This window comes from Rhipicephalus sanguineus, chromosome 11 (genome assembly GCF_013339695.2).
Source record: "Rhipicephalus sanguineus isolate Rsan-2018 chromosome 11, BIME_Rsan_1.4, whole genome shotgun sequence".
NCBI lineage: Eukaryota > Metazoa > Arthropoda > Arachnida > Ixodida > Ixodidae > Rhipicephalus > Rhipicephalus sanguineus.
The window spans coordinates 107,876,366-107,894,392 of record NC_051186.1 but is presented as its reverse complement, the minus strand read 5'-3'; the positions used below and the strand labels follow the sequence as shown (position 1 = coordinate 107,894,392).

General features: G+C 46.3%; 1 long non-coding RNA gene across 1 annotated transcript; it reads right to left on the bottom strand.

The window, feature by feature from the left end:
- Positions 1-374: 374 nt before the first annotated feature.
- On the bottom strand, positions 375-3,241 carry LOC119374294 (uncharacterized). The gene is made up of 3 exons (XR_005180131.2): positions 3,017-3,241; positions 2,150-2,194; positions 375-592 (listed from the first exon to the last, which is right to left on the bottom strand). It is a non-coding gene; the product is annotated as an uncharacterized LOC119374294 (long non-coding RNA).
- Between the last annotated feature and the right edge of the window lie 14,786 nt (positions 3,242-18,027).

The window sequence follows — 18,027 nt, the reverse complement described above, 5'->3', positions numbered from 1 at the left end:
GGAAACATGCAGCAAACATGTGCAATATAAGGCAAATATAAAGGAAATAAGCGGACACAAGTAGAAAGTCAAGACAGGACAAACGGCTTTGCCGGTGGCTTGACTTCAATCTTACGTCCGTGTTTGCGCGCCTAGCCTTTCTAACAAAAATGCCTACCAACTAGCTTGGTCCTCTGATATTCTAATGAACTAAGGAAACGTGGCATAATGAGCAAACGTGTAATGTGTACCCATAATCATGTCCTGCGTAATCTGCTTGATATAGGTAGAAAACTCGAAATTTTTGTGGCTGGGTGGTTCCAGCAAGCGCTTTAACCGAGACCTCTAGACATTTCGGCACCCGTAAAGCACAAGTAGTAATGACTGACGCGGAATTCATGCCGTTGATACTTTATTGCAAGGCATACTTCTGCAAGTTGAAGTGGCATGCGCGACTAAAGTAGTTGACGCATGCATGTCGAATGACACGCCGCCGCTGATGGAAATCCGTTACAGTTTAAAGTATAGGCACCTCGAAGACACCGGCCTCTCTGGTAGCGGTACCTGTTACCAGATCTCACTCCGATGGCTGCATAGGGGTTGCATTGGCAGGCTGTAGAATGCGAAGTCAAAATGCAATGTTATCAAAATATATGTCTATAGCGCAGAGGAATGGAAACATAATCATAGTAAGCATTGCACTCAGCGTAGCCAAAACAGCGCTGAGTATTCCCATGCGTGCTTTCGTTTAGTCTTTAAGCATACTTTCTGTTTCTTTTTTACCCCTGCCCAGATTATCACACTTATAAAGCTGCCTCTGATTTTTTCGATCGTTTTAAATACGAGGCATTTCTTGTATCTGTAGCTCTCTAGCTCTTTTTCTACATCTGTTTATTTCACGGTCTTTCTATCTTTGTGTCTGTTTCTTCCCAATCTTTCTGTCTACATTTCTCTTTCTTTTTCGATGTCCTTCTTTATCTCTCTGTATCTATAGACGTTCTCTCGCCCTCTAACGTTTTCTCTCTTTCTCGTTTTCCTACCTCTTGATTTCTCTATCTCTCTGTGAATTCGCTCTCCCCACCTCCTCGCTCTCACTTTCCTTTCACACCACCTCGTTTTACTATTCAAGGCTATGCTATATTCTGCCAGCCTCTCTGCGTAGCCGAGCGGTAAATACGCTCGCCATCCGATCGCGGGTGCGCGGGTTCGAGTGTTGCCTCGCCAAGACGTTTTTTTCAAGAATTTCTCCGTCTGTATTTATCCTTTCTTTCTGTTACTTTCACTTTGCCTGTAGTCGTTTTCTGGCTCCTCAGAGTTATTCAAATCCACACCGCAGAAAGGGGCGCGCGTGTTCTTGTAGTGAAGATGAAGGTGAAGAAGACGACTACAATGAGGAAGAGGACGAAGGGAGGCGGGGCTGGTTCATGAGGATTAAACTAAATCTATATCTACATAACTTGGAAAGGTAGATTTTATAACCTAAATCTTTTTGAACCTTTAAGAAACTCCCGCAATGCATCAGCAATCTTCCCGTCCCTGTGGCCAAGAGAAAAAGCCCCGAAAGAAAGCACATTGTGTTCATTTAATTGTAATCTAAGCAGCCAAAAAAAACGACACCTAAGGTATTTTTGCGCAAGGTAGAGTACCTATTGCAGGAAATGAGATAGTGCTGCGTTGTCTCACGTATTCCGCAAAAAAAGAACAATTAGGCGAAGCTTGCAAATTATGTCAATTACGAGCAATAGAAGTCGCACTCAAAAGGCTACGTTGTCAGACTCCTTATCTAAAATTTTATCTACACAGAGCTGGTCTGGCAGCTTCGCCTAATTTTTGTTTTGCGAAACACGTGAGACAACGCAGCACTATCTCATTTCCTGCAAGAGCTACTTTACCTTGCGCAAAAATACCTTAGGTGTCGTTTTCCGTCTGCTTAGATTAGAATTAAATGAACAAAATGTACTTTCTTTCGCGGCTTTTTCTCTTGGTCACAGTGACGGGAAGACCGCTGATGCATTGCAGGAGTTTCCTAAAGGTTGAAAAAGATATAGGTTAAAGATCAAAATGGCTGCATGACATGGGGTAAGCTATTGTTTCCTTTATTATCTGTTTTCAAAAACTAATGGCCTTGTTGCCAGTGAAAGGATTGTAGATGATGAAAATAAACACATACCTTGCGGATATCTACACGCCGATGGACCACTCCGCCTGTCGCACTCTAAAAAAATCAATCGTGTGGTTTGCTTGGGCGCAGTAAATATTTTCTGCGTATCTACTCAATTCACCAAGTAGGGTTTCATGTTCCGGCTCTGTCGGTAGCGAATTCCAACTGTGAGACTGCACTAACAATTAGTTCACTCTAATCATCGCCCCGCCACGGTGGTCTAGTGGTTATGGCACTCGACTGCTGACCCGAACGTCGCGGGATCGAATCCCGGCCGCGGCGGCTGCATTTTCGATGGAGACGAAAATGTTTGAGGCCGGTGTACTTAGATTTAGGTGCACGTTAAAGAACCCTACGTGGTGGAAATTTCCGGAGCCCTCCACTACGGCGTCTCTCATAATGATATGGTGGTTTTCGGACGTTAAACCCTAGATATTATTACTAAGCTTTAGTGAAATGCTTCAGAGATACGGGTTGCAAAACAGGGAGACCCATAGCGGAATTGAAGATCAAGATACTGTTTCATCATGAGCGCCAGTCGAGATCCTGCTGCCCTTGTGCTGACAACAAAACGCATTTTGCGAGACACCACACAATCGAGTTATTACCATTCACTGAAATGACGCACGCACAATTTTCGCACACGTCACATGCTCGAGGGTTGAAATCTGATGCACCCCAGAAACAATTCTATTCACTGAAAATGTGTGATAAGGAAACATTTCTGGTCCTTGTAAGTGCTATATTCTTGCCAACCATTTACTGTGAGCCAAACTATAAGAAATCAGAATAATCTAACTGAGTCTGGACTTAAGCACTAACTGAAATTATCCTAAAGAATTTTTTTTACTTTAACACAAGTAAAAATGTACCTACCAACGTCATCCCTTCGTGCTTCGAGGTAGTCTGATGCACATGTTCCGGGTATAAAAAAACAAAATAACGGGTAGCAATACAATGGTGTGTATACAAACCGACGTCATCACTTAGCAGGCGTTGCCCTTGCTACACATGTGTGCAAGCTCAGACAATACACTTGTAATAACACTCGAATGCGCACATATTTCCGTTTAAAGTGAGCCGCTTCAACCGCACCCTACGTTTTCTGTTATTTGGCACGTCGGCAGAATTTCCTTGCACATTTTAAGTCAAAGTCGGGTGCATTGTGTGCACAGCGTTTCAAATGGTCTTCTGCTATGAGTGATGACGAAAGATTGAAAATTCATTATGTACCCATAGTTACAGTGATCGATCGTATGTTTTATGTTTCCCGCTGGAAAAAAGTCACAGATAATGACTGTGACGCGAATAGAGAGCCCAAGAGCGCTATGACGTCAGTGGCTCCTCAATGGCAGTTGGTTTAGCAGTAGCGGCAGGCGCAGAGCTATAGATGCCGCTACGTGAGCCGCGATTGTCCTTGTTTGCGTCGCCAATTTTACACAATTAAAAAGCGTCAGCACCAAAACGCTCAGAATTTTAAATGAGGCAAGCAGGAACCGACGCTGAAGACGCACAGAGCGCGATGTTCTTCGCAAACACGTTCATTATTGTGATTCTATTCCCCGCACTTGTTCAGGGTTGTGGTCTTACCTAAAACATCGCTGTGGAGCAGTGCAGCGACCGCGTGTTTCCAACTCTCCAATAAAGAACCATTGTTGCATTGATACCTACCATACGTTTCAGTTGAACAGTCAGGAAATGCTGCAGCACAAAAAAACACGTTACGTACGGACAAGCTAGACGACAAGGATGGAACGTTGGTTGCCTGTCGAGTAATGAAAATCAGGTGCAGATAAAATGGGATATATTTAATGTTCTATCACGAAGAATAGTAGCTGTGACTTTTGCGTAAAATTCATTTTTCAAGAGCCAGATATAAAAGAGCAATCTGGTTGTGCAGCAAGTGTTGCATACCAAACACATTGACTGATTCCCAAAGTGGCACTTACATAAACAACGTACGAGAATTTTGCTACACAAGAACATGATGGATCCGCTTGAATGCAGTGCAATCTTATCGCACGGCAAAAAAAGGTGGTTAAGCGAGCTTTTTGCTAAGTAGCCATAGCTTTCCAAACTGCGCAGAAACGGAGCACCGAGAATAGTCCACACGACACAGGCGCTGACTTGCAACAGGGGTTTTAATGCGCGAACGTTGATCACGTTTACCACGTGTCTTCCCTTGTCTCTTTCTCTGACTACAAATTTCGCGTTCGCACAATAAAACTCTGTTGCAAGTCAGCGCATGTGCTGTGTGGACTATTCTCGGTGTCTCCTTTCTGCGCTGTTTGGAAAACTATTTTATCGTGCGGATTATCATGCGCGTGTGCCGCATCGGGAACAATATTGCGGTTAAATTTAAACGTGGGTTAATATTTATTGAACCAGTGTGCACGACCTTCTAAGCTTATATGTCAGATTCTAAGGTGTACGTACCAAGAAACAATGAGCTCCGTAACAATCGCGCACATACATCAGTTTGAGTAAGAAGAGGATTTTGAAATACCTCCAGCCACAAATTCTTGGAGGAGACCCGACGTTTCGAGACCGGCTTGGTCTCTTCTTCAGGGGTGACTGTGCTGATCAGGGGGGCTTCGTCGCAGCTTGTTTTTGGCTCCGCCTTTCTCTTTTCCTCACATTCCGGAGGCCGTGCACGTAGATCGGAGGCATTGTTCCGAGGGACCGGTTAACATTCGCAGGTGTGTTCTGGATGTGCCACGACTCGAGTAAGAGCCTCCTTCCCAGATTCCTTTCCGTTTCTATGATGGAAGCGCCCTCGAAGTCAATTTTGTGGTCGTGCTTTTCGCAATGCTCTGCAAGGGCACTGCGTTGTATTTCCATCTTTCTGACGTCGTTTTTGTGTTGGCGCATTCTTTCCGGGAAGCACTTACTCTCGCCTATGTAGCTCGCTGGACAGTCAGCACATGACACTTTGTAGACCACGCCCTGGTGTTGCTCCCGGGATGGTCGATCTTTCGGCCGCGGTAGTAAGCGAGCGAGCGTTGAGGCCGGCTTGTGAACCACCGTGACCCCAGCTTTTCCGAGAACCCTGGCGAGCTGTTCGCTAGTTCCCGGAACATACGGGATGACGACTCGTTGGGCTGGTTTCTTCGATACCATTGTATCCGGTGGGGTGGCCAGCGTGGGAGGAGGGTCACGTGTGTCGTTCGCAGATGCGTCTCCGCGGTGGGGAAGCTGATCTCTCGGCATCTGCGAGAGATCAGCACACACTCAGCGGCTCTCCCACACGGACGCATGCCAGAGCCGCTTCGCTAAATCTGACGGAGGAGATGTATAGAGAGATAAACAGCATTTATCAAAACGAAATACATTTAATCGTAGAATCATGCCCTTTCCAAGGTACCGCGGCTGTCAGAGGGAGGGGCGCAGAGTGACAACATTTATTATTTTAAAAAAAGGGAGCGGCATGCACTAAGGAGAACAAGGCTTGAAACAGGAAGCTGGATAATTGTGAAGACTAATCTGGTTGCATATATGTTGTTTGTGGGCATAGCCTATGGGAAGCGGGTTGTCTCTAGTTTGCTTGTAGGCCGTTGCTAAGGTTTAGCTATGTGATGCTAGGTTGTTTCTACGTTGATTCTCAGCGCAGACAGGTTCGACCTAAACCACAGACAGTCACATACACCACACGGATGTTCACACCCGAGATACATATACTCGCGCTGAAGTCGAGCGTTCGCACCTCTCTTGAATCTACGGGCACGTCGTCCTTCGCGTAGGTTCTAGCATCGCTTCGGGGTCTCCTCGCAACTGCCGTTGTTTTTCCCAATCTCTAGACGTACTCTGGGACTTCGGCTCGCCGCCGTCTCTTCGCAATCATTTGTTGGGTTAGGTGTTGCCTTCTTCATCTTTAGTCGACCAGCGGTGAGCAGTGGGACTTACCGAAATTTTGTGGCACATACCAGTTTATGATGATGATAGTATTCTGATAGGCCGCACAGTGCCACATACGCGTTTTTTTGTAGGCCGCGCAACAAATTACGGCTAAGTTAAACAGCTTCACTGTTCAAATTGGTTCATTGCAGTCGGAACCTTCTTCCAAGGCGCCACTGGCGTTTGTGGCCCGTCATTAGTGATGCAAAAATATCAATGGTACTATCAGTAGCTCATTCATTATCGAACTATACATCGATAGCGATATCGATAGTATCAAATCAATAGCGCGAACTCATTACAGAGTAAACTTGCTTCCCCACGCGCCCACTGCCGCTCTTCCACTGAAAAGGACTCATTCTCTTTTTCTTCCAGGTGGAATTCTGAAGCCTCAACCAATGCTCAAGCTGGGAATAATGGAGAGTACATAAAACTGTTAAGCTAAAGCGTAGTTATTTAACGCAGACATCAGCAAGCAGAAAATAACGCGGGAGGAACGTTGATAATGCGTCAGATGTTTTACCAAAAACGGTTCAACTAGCATTTTCGCAAATAAGTAGACAGTTGAAGCTCCGATGTGGTCTCCGTTGTGATTGCGCCAACCGCTGGGAATGCCGGAGTTAGGGCCTTTTGTTGTTCGGCAAGCAACGCGTGGACACGATGCATTTTGTTACCGAGTGCACTAAAGGTACAATATACCCCTTAAAAGCACAAGAAATGGCATCATGACATTCTACATCACAGCTGCTTCTTTCTGCTTCCGGGCTCTTACTCGTGCTGCTGGGGGGCGGAGGAGAGGTGGGAGCTAAAAACTTAGTCCTGTGAAGTCGACAGCAGACCACATTCCCCCCAAAGGGTATTCGGGCGCTTGTCTCAGACATGAAGGGGTGTTTCCTTAAAATATTGCACCATGAACAAACTGCGTTGGTAGTCAAGAAAACTTTCTAAAATCGAATGTTAATGAGTTCGCTTAGAAGAAAGATGCCTTCTCTCGATGAAAAGGTGCGTCTAGTGCGTCTAGTGCGTCTAGCCCGAACAGTAAAAAGAAAAGAAATAAAAAAAAACAACACGGCAACATGGAGACTCTCTCACAGTTAAAATGCATAAACCAGATATTCCCTTACACGTTCTTGTGGCGAAACGGGCTGTATGACTGAGCCAATATTCTGCGTATTTTGTGAGGTGCTTGTCATCCCTAGAACTCGTTGAACCGTGTATTCAAACAAAAAAAATCTGAAGTGATTATTAGCGCTCATCCCGCGTTATTTCCTCTTGTATCTACTTTAAACTCTGCGCTTTATTTCTGTATTATTACAAGTCGTTCATTCCTGCAAGCTTTTACATGGCAGTACATTGACAGATATGGCGAGTCGGCATCAATTTACATGATCGATCGAGTTTTATATATTGTCACATGGTCGTGACGTCGACGAAGGGAGCAGTCAGCCCGTCCGAGATGAAACTCTTTATTAGGCCGAACTTGTGGCCGGGAAACTGAATGTCAAGCTACAGCAATAAACCGATAGCGGCGAACAGAGCGTCGACCGTCGATCAACTGACAAGCGGTGAAGCGCGTCGGCATTTAAACATGTGCCGTCGAATATTCCAGCGCTATCGCTGGCTGTCGCGCAAATTCTAGAATAAGCTCGAGTGTGCGCGTCTTGGGCGCAATCTTAACAGAACGATCTACAAAGATCGCGAAGCTTCTCGAACAATGAGGCGCGGCTTGCGCTGAGCGTTGCTGAGCGCTGAGCGTTACGTGATAATAAGAAACGCATGTGGCAATATTGCAATAAAATAAAAATTTCCCCGTACCAAGTTCATTCCTTCTTGGCTCCACTTTAATCGCCGAAAGCATTCCTTGTAGCTTAAGTAGAATATTATACATTCACATAATGACATAGGTATGACCGGAATTCATGAATTTGATCGATTTTCCGCTTAAAGACGGGGGCACATGCTTAAGGACCACGCCTCATTAACTCCCCGAAAACGCGCGTAGAGCAGATCAAACCGGTATTCAGCAGTCGGAGAGCCTTATTTCCTCGTGTTCTTTGGTAGTTCATGACAAAACATTTGAGTCATATTGAAATATATCCTATGCACTAATGCTTCCTTATAGTGTAACTTCATAAGACCTAAAATGACAATTATTAAGCGCTCTTCGTCTGTGAGTCATGAATAATTGCGTAACTTCCCATTCCTGAGCAAGTTTGTTCTGATAGTTCGAGAGCTTCAATTTGTGGACTAGAAAAGCATAATTGATGTCAAATAAGGCGCTTACTGACGTAGAGAAAGAGCGCTGGCTGCTAAACTTATAACTAACGAGAAAAGAAGGGCTTGTATAAGGGTAGAGAAATGTGTCCCATATGCTGCAAATCTCGCGTACGAGGGCAGGCGCTTGGTAGAGCTCATTTTGGTTCACGGCGGCGTGTAACCAATGCGCGAACGGAAGAAAGGGTTGACTTTAAAAGAACGCGTGCTTCTAAACTGATAATATTAACGAGAAAGTAAAGGTTTGTAGGCTGGTAAAGACACGGGGTTGTTATACTAGAATTTCAGCGTACAAGAATAAAATGTTGGGATACTCGGTTTTGTGCATTTCCTTTTTTGTTTCCAAATGAGCATTATTCTTTTTTCATTGTAGCTGCTAAGAGGAAAATTAGCGCGCACATTGCAGGAGCGCGAACACCTGCGAATTCTTAATTCAGCGCACGGTAGTTGATTCCCTGTTAATTCCAATTTCGGAAAAAGATACCTGTGTAAGAAAACACCATTTCTTTAAAGCACATATACGTCTGGTAAAAAATGCCCTATAACTTTCAGGCTCCTCTCATTTCGGCTGTAGTGGTCGTACTGGCGGCGAGCGCCACTACAGAAAGCTGCTGTTCTCCCCGCTACTGTCCGCCTGATGTATAATAAAACATCCCATGGACAGACCGGCTACTCAAAATTAGCGTATTATGTTTAGGGCCCGGGCCGTAGCGGAGGGGCTACATCTTCCCGTGCCGGACTGGCTGGAGCCATCCACCGCGTTAAGAGATGAGTATTCGCTTCCACCCCTGATCCCGATCCCTTTGGTCAATTTCAATACAGTTCCTCGCTCACTCGCTCATGCTGAGAACAAAAGCTTTAGCAACACTGCAGAATGTTGAGCGGCGATGATATATTTCAAAACGAACCTACAATATATAGTTACTCATGAGGCATAATTCAGAGCTCCCATTTGAAAGCGGAACAGTTTAAATAGCTCCAGAAACGTTCATACATTTCTTTTTGTAGTGTGAAATTTTCACTTGCTACATACTTATAATAATAGTTCAGTGTAAATACGTGCTTTTTATGCAGCCATTTCTGTGTCTTGAAGATTTCTAAAATATGCGGGATGTTTGCCCTAAGTAGCGCAAAGCTTGGCACAGCAAAGCGCGGGCCCGTCGCCGCTCCTACACACCGTCGACCTACTCGTCTAGCTTCGAGATGCGCGGCTTCCTCTTCGGGATTACGCACTTTTTTAGGACGCCCCATGACTCCCTAGACATTCTGGGGCGCAGCAGGCTATGCATCATAGAGTGGAGGTTGCGCACGATGTCTCCGTCGGTGGGCGTGGCTTAGCTACTGCGCATGCACAGCTTGGCCATGTGGTGGGGTATCTGATCGCTAGATGACGCGATACTTGTTTTCTCTTTCTTTCTATCTTTTTTTTTATTCCTCTCTTTTTTCTTTTGGGATTTCTTTCTCTCTATTCCTCTATTTCCCATTCTTTCTGTTCTACACTTTAATCACTCCTATCTCATTTCTCCACTCCTAACCATCACATCTCTCCTTCTCACGCTCACTTCCCTTTCCCACCCCCTTGCTACACTCTACTATACAAGGTTATGCTCTGCTGGCGTGCCTGGGTAGCCGAGTGGGTTGGTCGTTCGCCTTCGGATCGAAGGTGCGCGTATTTGAATCCCGCCTTGCAAAAATGTTTTTTGGCAAGAATTTCTCATTCTCCCTTTTCAAATATTTGTTTTTGTCTATCTGTTTCGTTATCGTTCTTTCTTTCTCTCTCTGTGTGTGGTCACGTTCTCTCACCCATCAAGGTTATTACAGGCCACGCCATAGCGTTGAGTAGTGGGATATGCCGAATTTCTGTGGCACTAACCCGTTGGTGATGTTGATATTTTTCGGGCACGACCGCAGATTTTCGCCGAGGAAGAATAGGTTCACACTTAAAACAGGAATATTTAGTCCACGGAAAGGTCGACAAGGGAATGCCGCCTGGTTTTTTCTGTCTGCTCGATATGGCGTAGCTTACTGTATGCTCCGACTTGAACACCCTACAAAGCTATGATTGTGTGCATTCTCTAAGATTGTGAGTTTCTAATGCTGACGTGATAATTGTAAAGAACATATTTCAATAGTTGCATTGAGAACGCGTTCAGCCATGCCAGATAATTCGCTGGAGAACTCGCGCTAACCTTGCGCAGTAAACAGCAATATACATTACTCACGTATTTAAACTCTACATCAAAACTTTCATTGCAACAACTGGTATGCGCAATTTTTCAAGATCACCGCGTCACGTTTTTTTTCCGAAAACTGGCAGCTAAACATAACATTGGCCAGCTCGGATCCGGGAGTGGAGTTCGCGCTCGGTCCAGGAGCGCGAACTCCACTCTCGGATCCGAGCTGGCGAGTTCAGCCTCAGCCGCTCTGTACTAGGTGTTGGATGATTGCCGAGAAAGCTGGCGAAGTAGCTTGATTTACGAGCAGCCCCTACAAAACGTGGTACAGAGGCGGCCTTCTTCCGCACAGCGGACACAGGGCCGGTAAAACGTCGGATGCACTGCGTGTAATTCGAATAGGTGCGGGAAAACGTCCGTCCTTCGCAGGTAGGCGGCCTCTTCCCAATTGAGAAATAAGTGAGGCATCCCATAGTTTTGTCGCGTGAAGCCCTGCTGAGCGATATTTTCCCTAGGTACGATTCGTGCGGCCAACTATATAGACGCATTTTGTGGTGGCTTAGAAATTGCTCAAGCTAGGGCATCCGCCCTTCTTTGCCTTCGAGCCCTGCGTGTCCCGGGCTCCTGCGCAACCGATGGTGGGGTGTGGGTTTGCGTCCTGCCAACCTGAGCTCCTGGCGCGAAGGCGGTTGGTTAGAAATACCTGACAGGTCCACTGGAAGTGACATAGCTTTCCGATAAAGCTTTCCGCCAAAGCTTTCCGGGTAGTTCCGTCAGTGGGGCTCTTCGATTTTCGGACTTCTGGCAGCTTTCTGGCAGCCAGAGATAGCCAGAGGGTCAGCCAGCTAGTTCCGGTCGGGACAGGAAACAGCGTCTTGGTCACGTGTGTGGGACGCCCGAGACAACCCGAAGCTGCCCGAAGATTACAAAATCGAACGCTGGGACAGCCAGCCTAAACGTAACCAAACGCTACCACCTTGGCAGCAAACGAAACTTTGCGCCGCGTGCGCGTTGGTTTTTCTGCATTGCCCGCTTGAAAATATGTGGCTAGGTTTGCTGAAGAGCTGAAGTGATATTCTCGAGCATACGGATGTGGGATACGATCACGTACGTTCGCAAAATCGTGCGCAACTCGCCCCGTCCGCGAACAAAACAGCCAGCTGGCGCACGGCGCCACGAAAGCGATGCAAGGTGAGCTGCCGCGCCGCTAACGGCTTAACCAGCTCACGTCTGCTTAGTACGTGTAACAGTCGCTGCCCAACACGACGCGAAAATCTCGCGAAAGTGATCGTGTCCCCAAAAGAGCTCGAGGATATATCGCGTACTACGTCGCACACACGCGTTGACCAGCTTGCGTTTTGTGAGTGCGGCGGAGTGCGTGTTATATCTAAAATAAACTTCCGTGTGATGCGTCTTGGACTCGTTTTGGCAGATGTTGCCTGAGCCTCTTTTCCAGTCCTAAGTGGCACTCCAAAAATCTCATGTACTAGCTCAGCTTTTATTTGAGCTACTAGGTGATAACCGCGTACATACTGCATGGAATTATTACTAAGAGGTGGAAAAAGACAGAGCCGACGATGAAATAAGCAACAAAAGGGTGTATACATTTCTGAATTCATCTTCGTTTTTTCACATCGACGCGTCGTAGCATAACATTATACCAGACCTCATGTACTGGCCCATAGATCGAAGTACGCTCGCACGCCGTTCGCGACCAACGAGCATCACACAAAAAACAACGTCGCGATCGCTTTTATTAGATCAGTGCATTTTATCAACATCGATGACCTAGTTGAGATAGTTAAGTTCTGACGGGGTTCACGCACGCAAACATACGACGGAGCGAAATATATCGATCACAATCGTCTCAGCTAAATGCACATAAAGCACACAAAACACCACAATCGAATACTACTACGAAAAAATAAACTCGAAAGGTGTCTCCATGCGTTCGTACGAACGTGTACATAACTTTTGGGACATGTGCACGACGGAGTTAGAATGGTTAGAACGCGACACTTCGCCGCGTTGTTCACGGAAGGAAACTTCACGGGACACATAGGAAAAGATAAACAATAGCTCCAAATGCTCGCCGCCACTCGTAATCGCGCCATCTCGCACGGCGGAACGGCGCCAAGCGGCCCGAGCGTCAGGACAAGCAAAGGCGTAGTCCGCAAGCGTCCGCATTGCAATCCGTCGAGTCCTCACAAAGATGGCGGCGAGCGCGTATCGTCTCTTTTCGGCGTCTGCTAGCCCGAAACCTTCCAGAGAGCTTCCACGACTAAATTGTCCTGGAAGGTTCTGGCGACCCTCGGGCTCCCCGCGGGTCGCCAGAACCGTCTAACCCGAGAAAAACGAACGCCAACTAGAAGTGCGCCGCGGGGGGCCGGAGCAACCCGAGAAAAACGAGTGCGCTCTGGCTGGCTCTGGCAGCCCGCAGGTAGCCAGAAGTGGAAAATCGAAGAGCCCTAGTGATAGAACAGTGGGTTCGCCGTACGGCAAGAACTACGACCCGCCATTACTGACACCGGGACGTTGCCCCTTGGGAGCTGCATAGAAAATGGCACAAATAAACACTGGTACTTTACGAAGTATTTCACGACTCTCGCCCATGTGCTCCTGAGACATTACGGCAAGGGCTATGGCCGTTGCATCTGCCTTTGTGGCCAAGCTTCTGCGCACGTAGGTGCTCGTCAGCAGCCTCATCTTGTTGTGGACGGCCGTAATTCCATTTTTTATCCAATTGTAACTGGCCGCATCAACGTATGCCACGTTAGACGCTGACGCGAACTGCTTTCGGAGCCACTTGACACCTTCTTGTTGTCTTCCTTCTGTGCAGCCTATTGTGTTGATCCTCTTCTACCTCACACGGCGTGCAGTGCCTCCGCACTCGGCCCACGCTTGACTAAGTGACAATGCCAGGCGTACATTAATACTTGACGTGATGATGATGTTACAAATTTTGGCAATATGTGCTGTCGTGGGCAAAATCATTTGACACTGAGGTCATGTGAGTTTGGGTACACGTAGAAACGAATAGTGCTCATGTGAATTTTAGCACATCACTCGAACATCACGAGCCTTTTGACCGACTGTGAGCTTTTGCATGAATCGCAGAGCAGCAATGCATGCAAAGTTTGTGGCTACAAGGAAACGCTGCGCCGCGTGTCTAGAATTGTGCTGGTAACAACGGTCTTGAAGCGGCCGCTATTCACGACGCGCCGCCGCGGCTGGAAGGCTGTCCTCAAAACCTCGGAGCTGAGCGACGAGCTCTTGGCCGTCCGGCAGGCCGAGGATGCCACACCACTCCAGGAACTCCGAGCCGCTAGCAGGGGCCACCAAAACCGATTCTTGACAAAAAGTTTATTTTTACTTGTATCATTCACGCTGAAACCGCCACCGTTGAGGTCTGGCGAAGGATCGCCAGGTCTCCCCAATATCTCTCGAAACCTTTTTCACTCATGAGATGTATAAAGCTTTCGTCTTATTAAATACGTGGGTAAGTAAACACCACACGTCTTCCGGTCTATCCTCGCAACAGCAATAACTCTGACAGCTTTACCTGTCTCCACGCCAAAGCTTTCCGGGCAGTTCCGTCAGTGATAGAACAGTCGGTTCGCCGTACGGCAAGAACTACGACCCGCCATTACTGACTCCGGGACGTTGCCCCTTGGGAGCTGCATAGAAAATGGCACAAATAAACACTGGTACCACACTTGCTTTGGTACCAGAAGCACACCCGGATTACGTTGAAAACTCGTAATGGTGGTCTTGTGGTTATGGTGCTCGACTGCTGACCGCGGGTCGCGGGATCGAATCCAGGCATCGGCGGCCGCATTTCTGACGTAGGCGAAAATGCTTGAGGCATATGTACATAATTTTAGGAACACGTTAAAGATCCCCAGGTGGTCGAAATTTTCTGAGCGTCTCTCAAATAATATTGTGGTTTTGGGACGTTCAATTCCAAAAATTAGTAATACTATTATGGATTACTTTGCAACGCAAAGGAACTTTCCGCGCGCGAGCAGATGCTCCTTACGCTGTAGGGAAGCCAATATGACGGTGGCCATGAAGGCCGTGCCATCGCCGCTGCTTTTATTGGGATCATCTGCATCATTTAATTCACAGAAGGAACTTGTTCGCGTTCGTCTACATGACTTACAAAAGTAACCGAGATGTAAAAAAAAACCTTTATCATGCACTCGTGAAAAAGGTATTGTAACCTTTCCATTGGATTGCACTTACTTGTATTTATTTGTACTTCATAATGTTGCTCTTCAATTCTAAGGACTTGTGTTAAAAATCGTACCCCTGCCATAACCCCTAAAATGGCTCTGGATAATAATAACCACTTATTGCATGTACAATACACAGTAACGGCTGATTGATTGATTGATTGATTGATTGATTGATTGATTGATTGATTGATTGATTGATTGATTGATTGATTGATTGATTGATTGATCGATCGATCGATCGATCGATTGGTTGCGAAAGTAGAAGCGGAGCAGCAGATGCGACACGTCCAGATCCGTCGAACCCCCGTCGCGTTCTATCCTTCGCTGATGGATTGTGCGTTTCCAGGCACGTGGCGCCCATTAACGCTGCCGGCTAGCCGAGACTGTTTTCTGCGCTACAAAGTGTTAGATGACATTCACCTAGGAAAGCCAGCCAAGTGCTCTCTCGCAAAAATGATGGCAGATGGAATTGCAGTGCGCAGAAAATAATTAAGTCCTTGATTCCACTGATGCAATAGTACTATTTTTAGGAGGCACGCTTTGATTTCAAGCTTTTCACACTTGGTAATCTCTGTACCTAAAAGCTATTCGTGCCATTACAATATTACATACACGTCTTACGCTATTTTAAATGACTGCTTTGAGTCTCATTTACTGCCACAGGGCGCCCAGTATTTGTAACAAATTTTTACAAATGAGTACGACCGATTTTCATATGAATGATATTCTTTAGCGGTATGTGACTTTGATGAGGACAGATGGTACTATTATTGTCGCAATGCAAAACAATAAATACAAATATCGTATTAGGAGTTTCATATCCCGAATAATGCACATTTTGCAAGTATTCGATGACTTATTCCCCTATTATATGATCAAAACAAATATATCGCACTCTATGGTCGTATTCTTAACATCCGCTCAATTTTCCGACAAGGGGAGACGCATTTCGAAGACACTTGCATTTCTTCGCTATTGAATATGCTGGGTTCGGAAATATGCAATAAATATAGGAGATTCTAAAAATACTAAATAGTTACATGTGTAGGCTACATTGTACATACAATCAATATTGTTTACAATGAACATGGGATAACAATGCCTGTATAATATATCATATATTATTTACAAGATGTATGGGATGTTATGGCTATGTAATTCGGAAATAACTAATAGCCATTTATGAGATGTGTATAACGTATTCTGCCCACGCATAACAAAAATACACATGAAGTGGCTAAAATGTTATATAATGTTCAGGCTATGTAGGCATCAGCAGCGTGATTGATGATGGCTATGGAACGGGCCCATTTTGTGTTAGGCGAGTTTAATGCCAATGAAGCTCGCGTATTTAGTGCTCAAGAGTCTACTTACTTGAGTGGGGTTCTTGGCGTATTTAGCACTAAGAACCCCACTTACTCTGACCGACCATATCTTATGTCTTTTCCGGATATGGAAAGAAAAAATCTGGAGGCCCGTGCACTAATCGACCGCCGTGCATGTTAAGGAACCCCACGTGGCCGACGCAATAAGGAGCCTTCCACAACGGCGTCTCTCGCGGTCTGAGCCGCCTTGGGAAGTTAGACCCCACAAAGCAATTAACCAACCGACCGAAAGATCAGCCAGACAACAACTGGTGCTCGTAATCCGGGGAAGATATGTTCAGCTTGTAAAAATGCCGTTCGCGTATCATCGCTGGGGCCAGCCGTTAGAGCAGGACACGGACTGTCAGCACAAGTGCCCTCCCCGAGACATGCGTTGGTGATCATAACGTAATAACCATCCTCTTCACCGCAAGCTCCATTATGCATACCACGATAAAACGAACGATGCGAGTGGCGCAATGACGCAAATAGGAATGTGGCGTTCAAAGGAAAATTGAATTTATTGTGCTTAAGCGCATGGACAAATAAACATGAACGATGTAATATTTCGTCGGAGGAAGGAATTATAACAGCAGGCAATAGCACATCAGCATTAATCTCAGATGAGTAATGCCAGGGCCGTTAAGGTCTGCCATAGTGACTCAATTGTAATCTTACGCACTTGTATCATTTTACGTCGGTGAAAATTGAATCAAATTCTTTAAAAAACTTTTTACTTTTGAATTTGGAACATACCAATACATAGGGAGTGAATACTCATATTCATGAATTTACTAGAAAGCTGGAAAAGTTTCTCCCGTTACTACTCGGACAGATTGCGAAAATACGTTGTAGCACACGCTGGCTGCACACCATTACTTGGAACTAGTTTATTCACAGCTGCCCCCAAGCAGCACTTCCATCCGCCTTGAAAACGAGGATACATAAAAATGAATTGCTTCAAATCTCGTTTGATGTCAGGTGTCGATAACATTTGTGGCTAACGCCATCTTCTCATCAATAAGCATCTTTGACTGCACTCACGGGCTGTGCGAAACCCGTTGCAGTTTTGCTGCTCTCCGCCGAGTACGCAGTGACGGGTTAGTGGATTGTAGTGATACCCACGTTGGTACATGGGCCCTAATCTCAACCTGGGAAGGCAAAAGCAGCCTGTAGAACAAAAATTCAAAATGAATAAACCTTATCAATACCATTTGCATCATGTATAAACAGAATATATTGTTACGTAAAATGACACGAGGCGTGACTATTTACAAGTGTATTTACACTGATGTGCACAGCATCGAGCAAGATGGAGGACAGCACCCACAGCAGACAGCCAGGCCAGTCCTCTTTGTCGTCTTCTGTACGCAGAATGTCTGGCTCTTGATGGGTTAGCTACGTAGCACAGAAGACGACAAAGAGGACTGGCCTGGCTGTCTGCTGTGGGTGCTGTCCTCCATCTTGCTCGATGCTGTGCACATCAGTGTAAATACACTTGTAAATAGTCACGCCTCGTGTCATTTTACGTAACATCTTTGTGGTGGAGGCGCTGGTTGTTCCCTGTACCCATCACGAAGCTCCGCAACGGCCGTATCATCGCGGGTCCGACCATGTCACAAGTTGACGGAACATCGTCTTCACCGCCTGCCCCTCCCGTGGCTTCTACCTACGTAGTCCTACCTCCTGCTCGTGATCCTGTCGTATTTTCCGGACAGGATGGCGTTGACATTGACAAATGGATCAACCTGTATGAACGGATCAGCGCCAGCTATAGGTGGGACCCGACCCTTATGCTTGCCAACGTACTTTTCTACCTTGATGGCCCACCGCGGGTGTGGTTCGAGACGCACGAAGCACACATTACGAGCTGGGAATCTTTCAAAGAGAAGATCCGCGACCTTTTTGGCAACACCGCTGGACGGCAGATGGCTGCGCGGAAT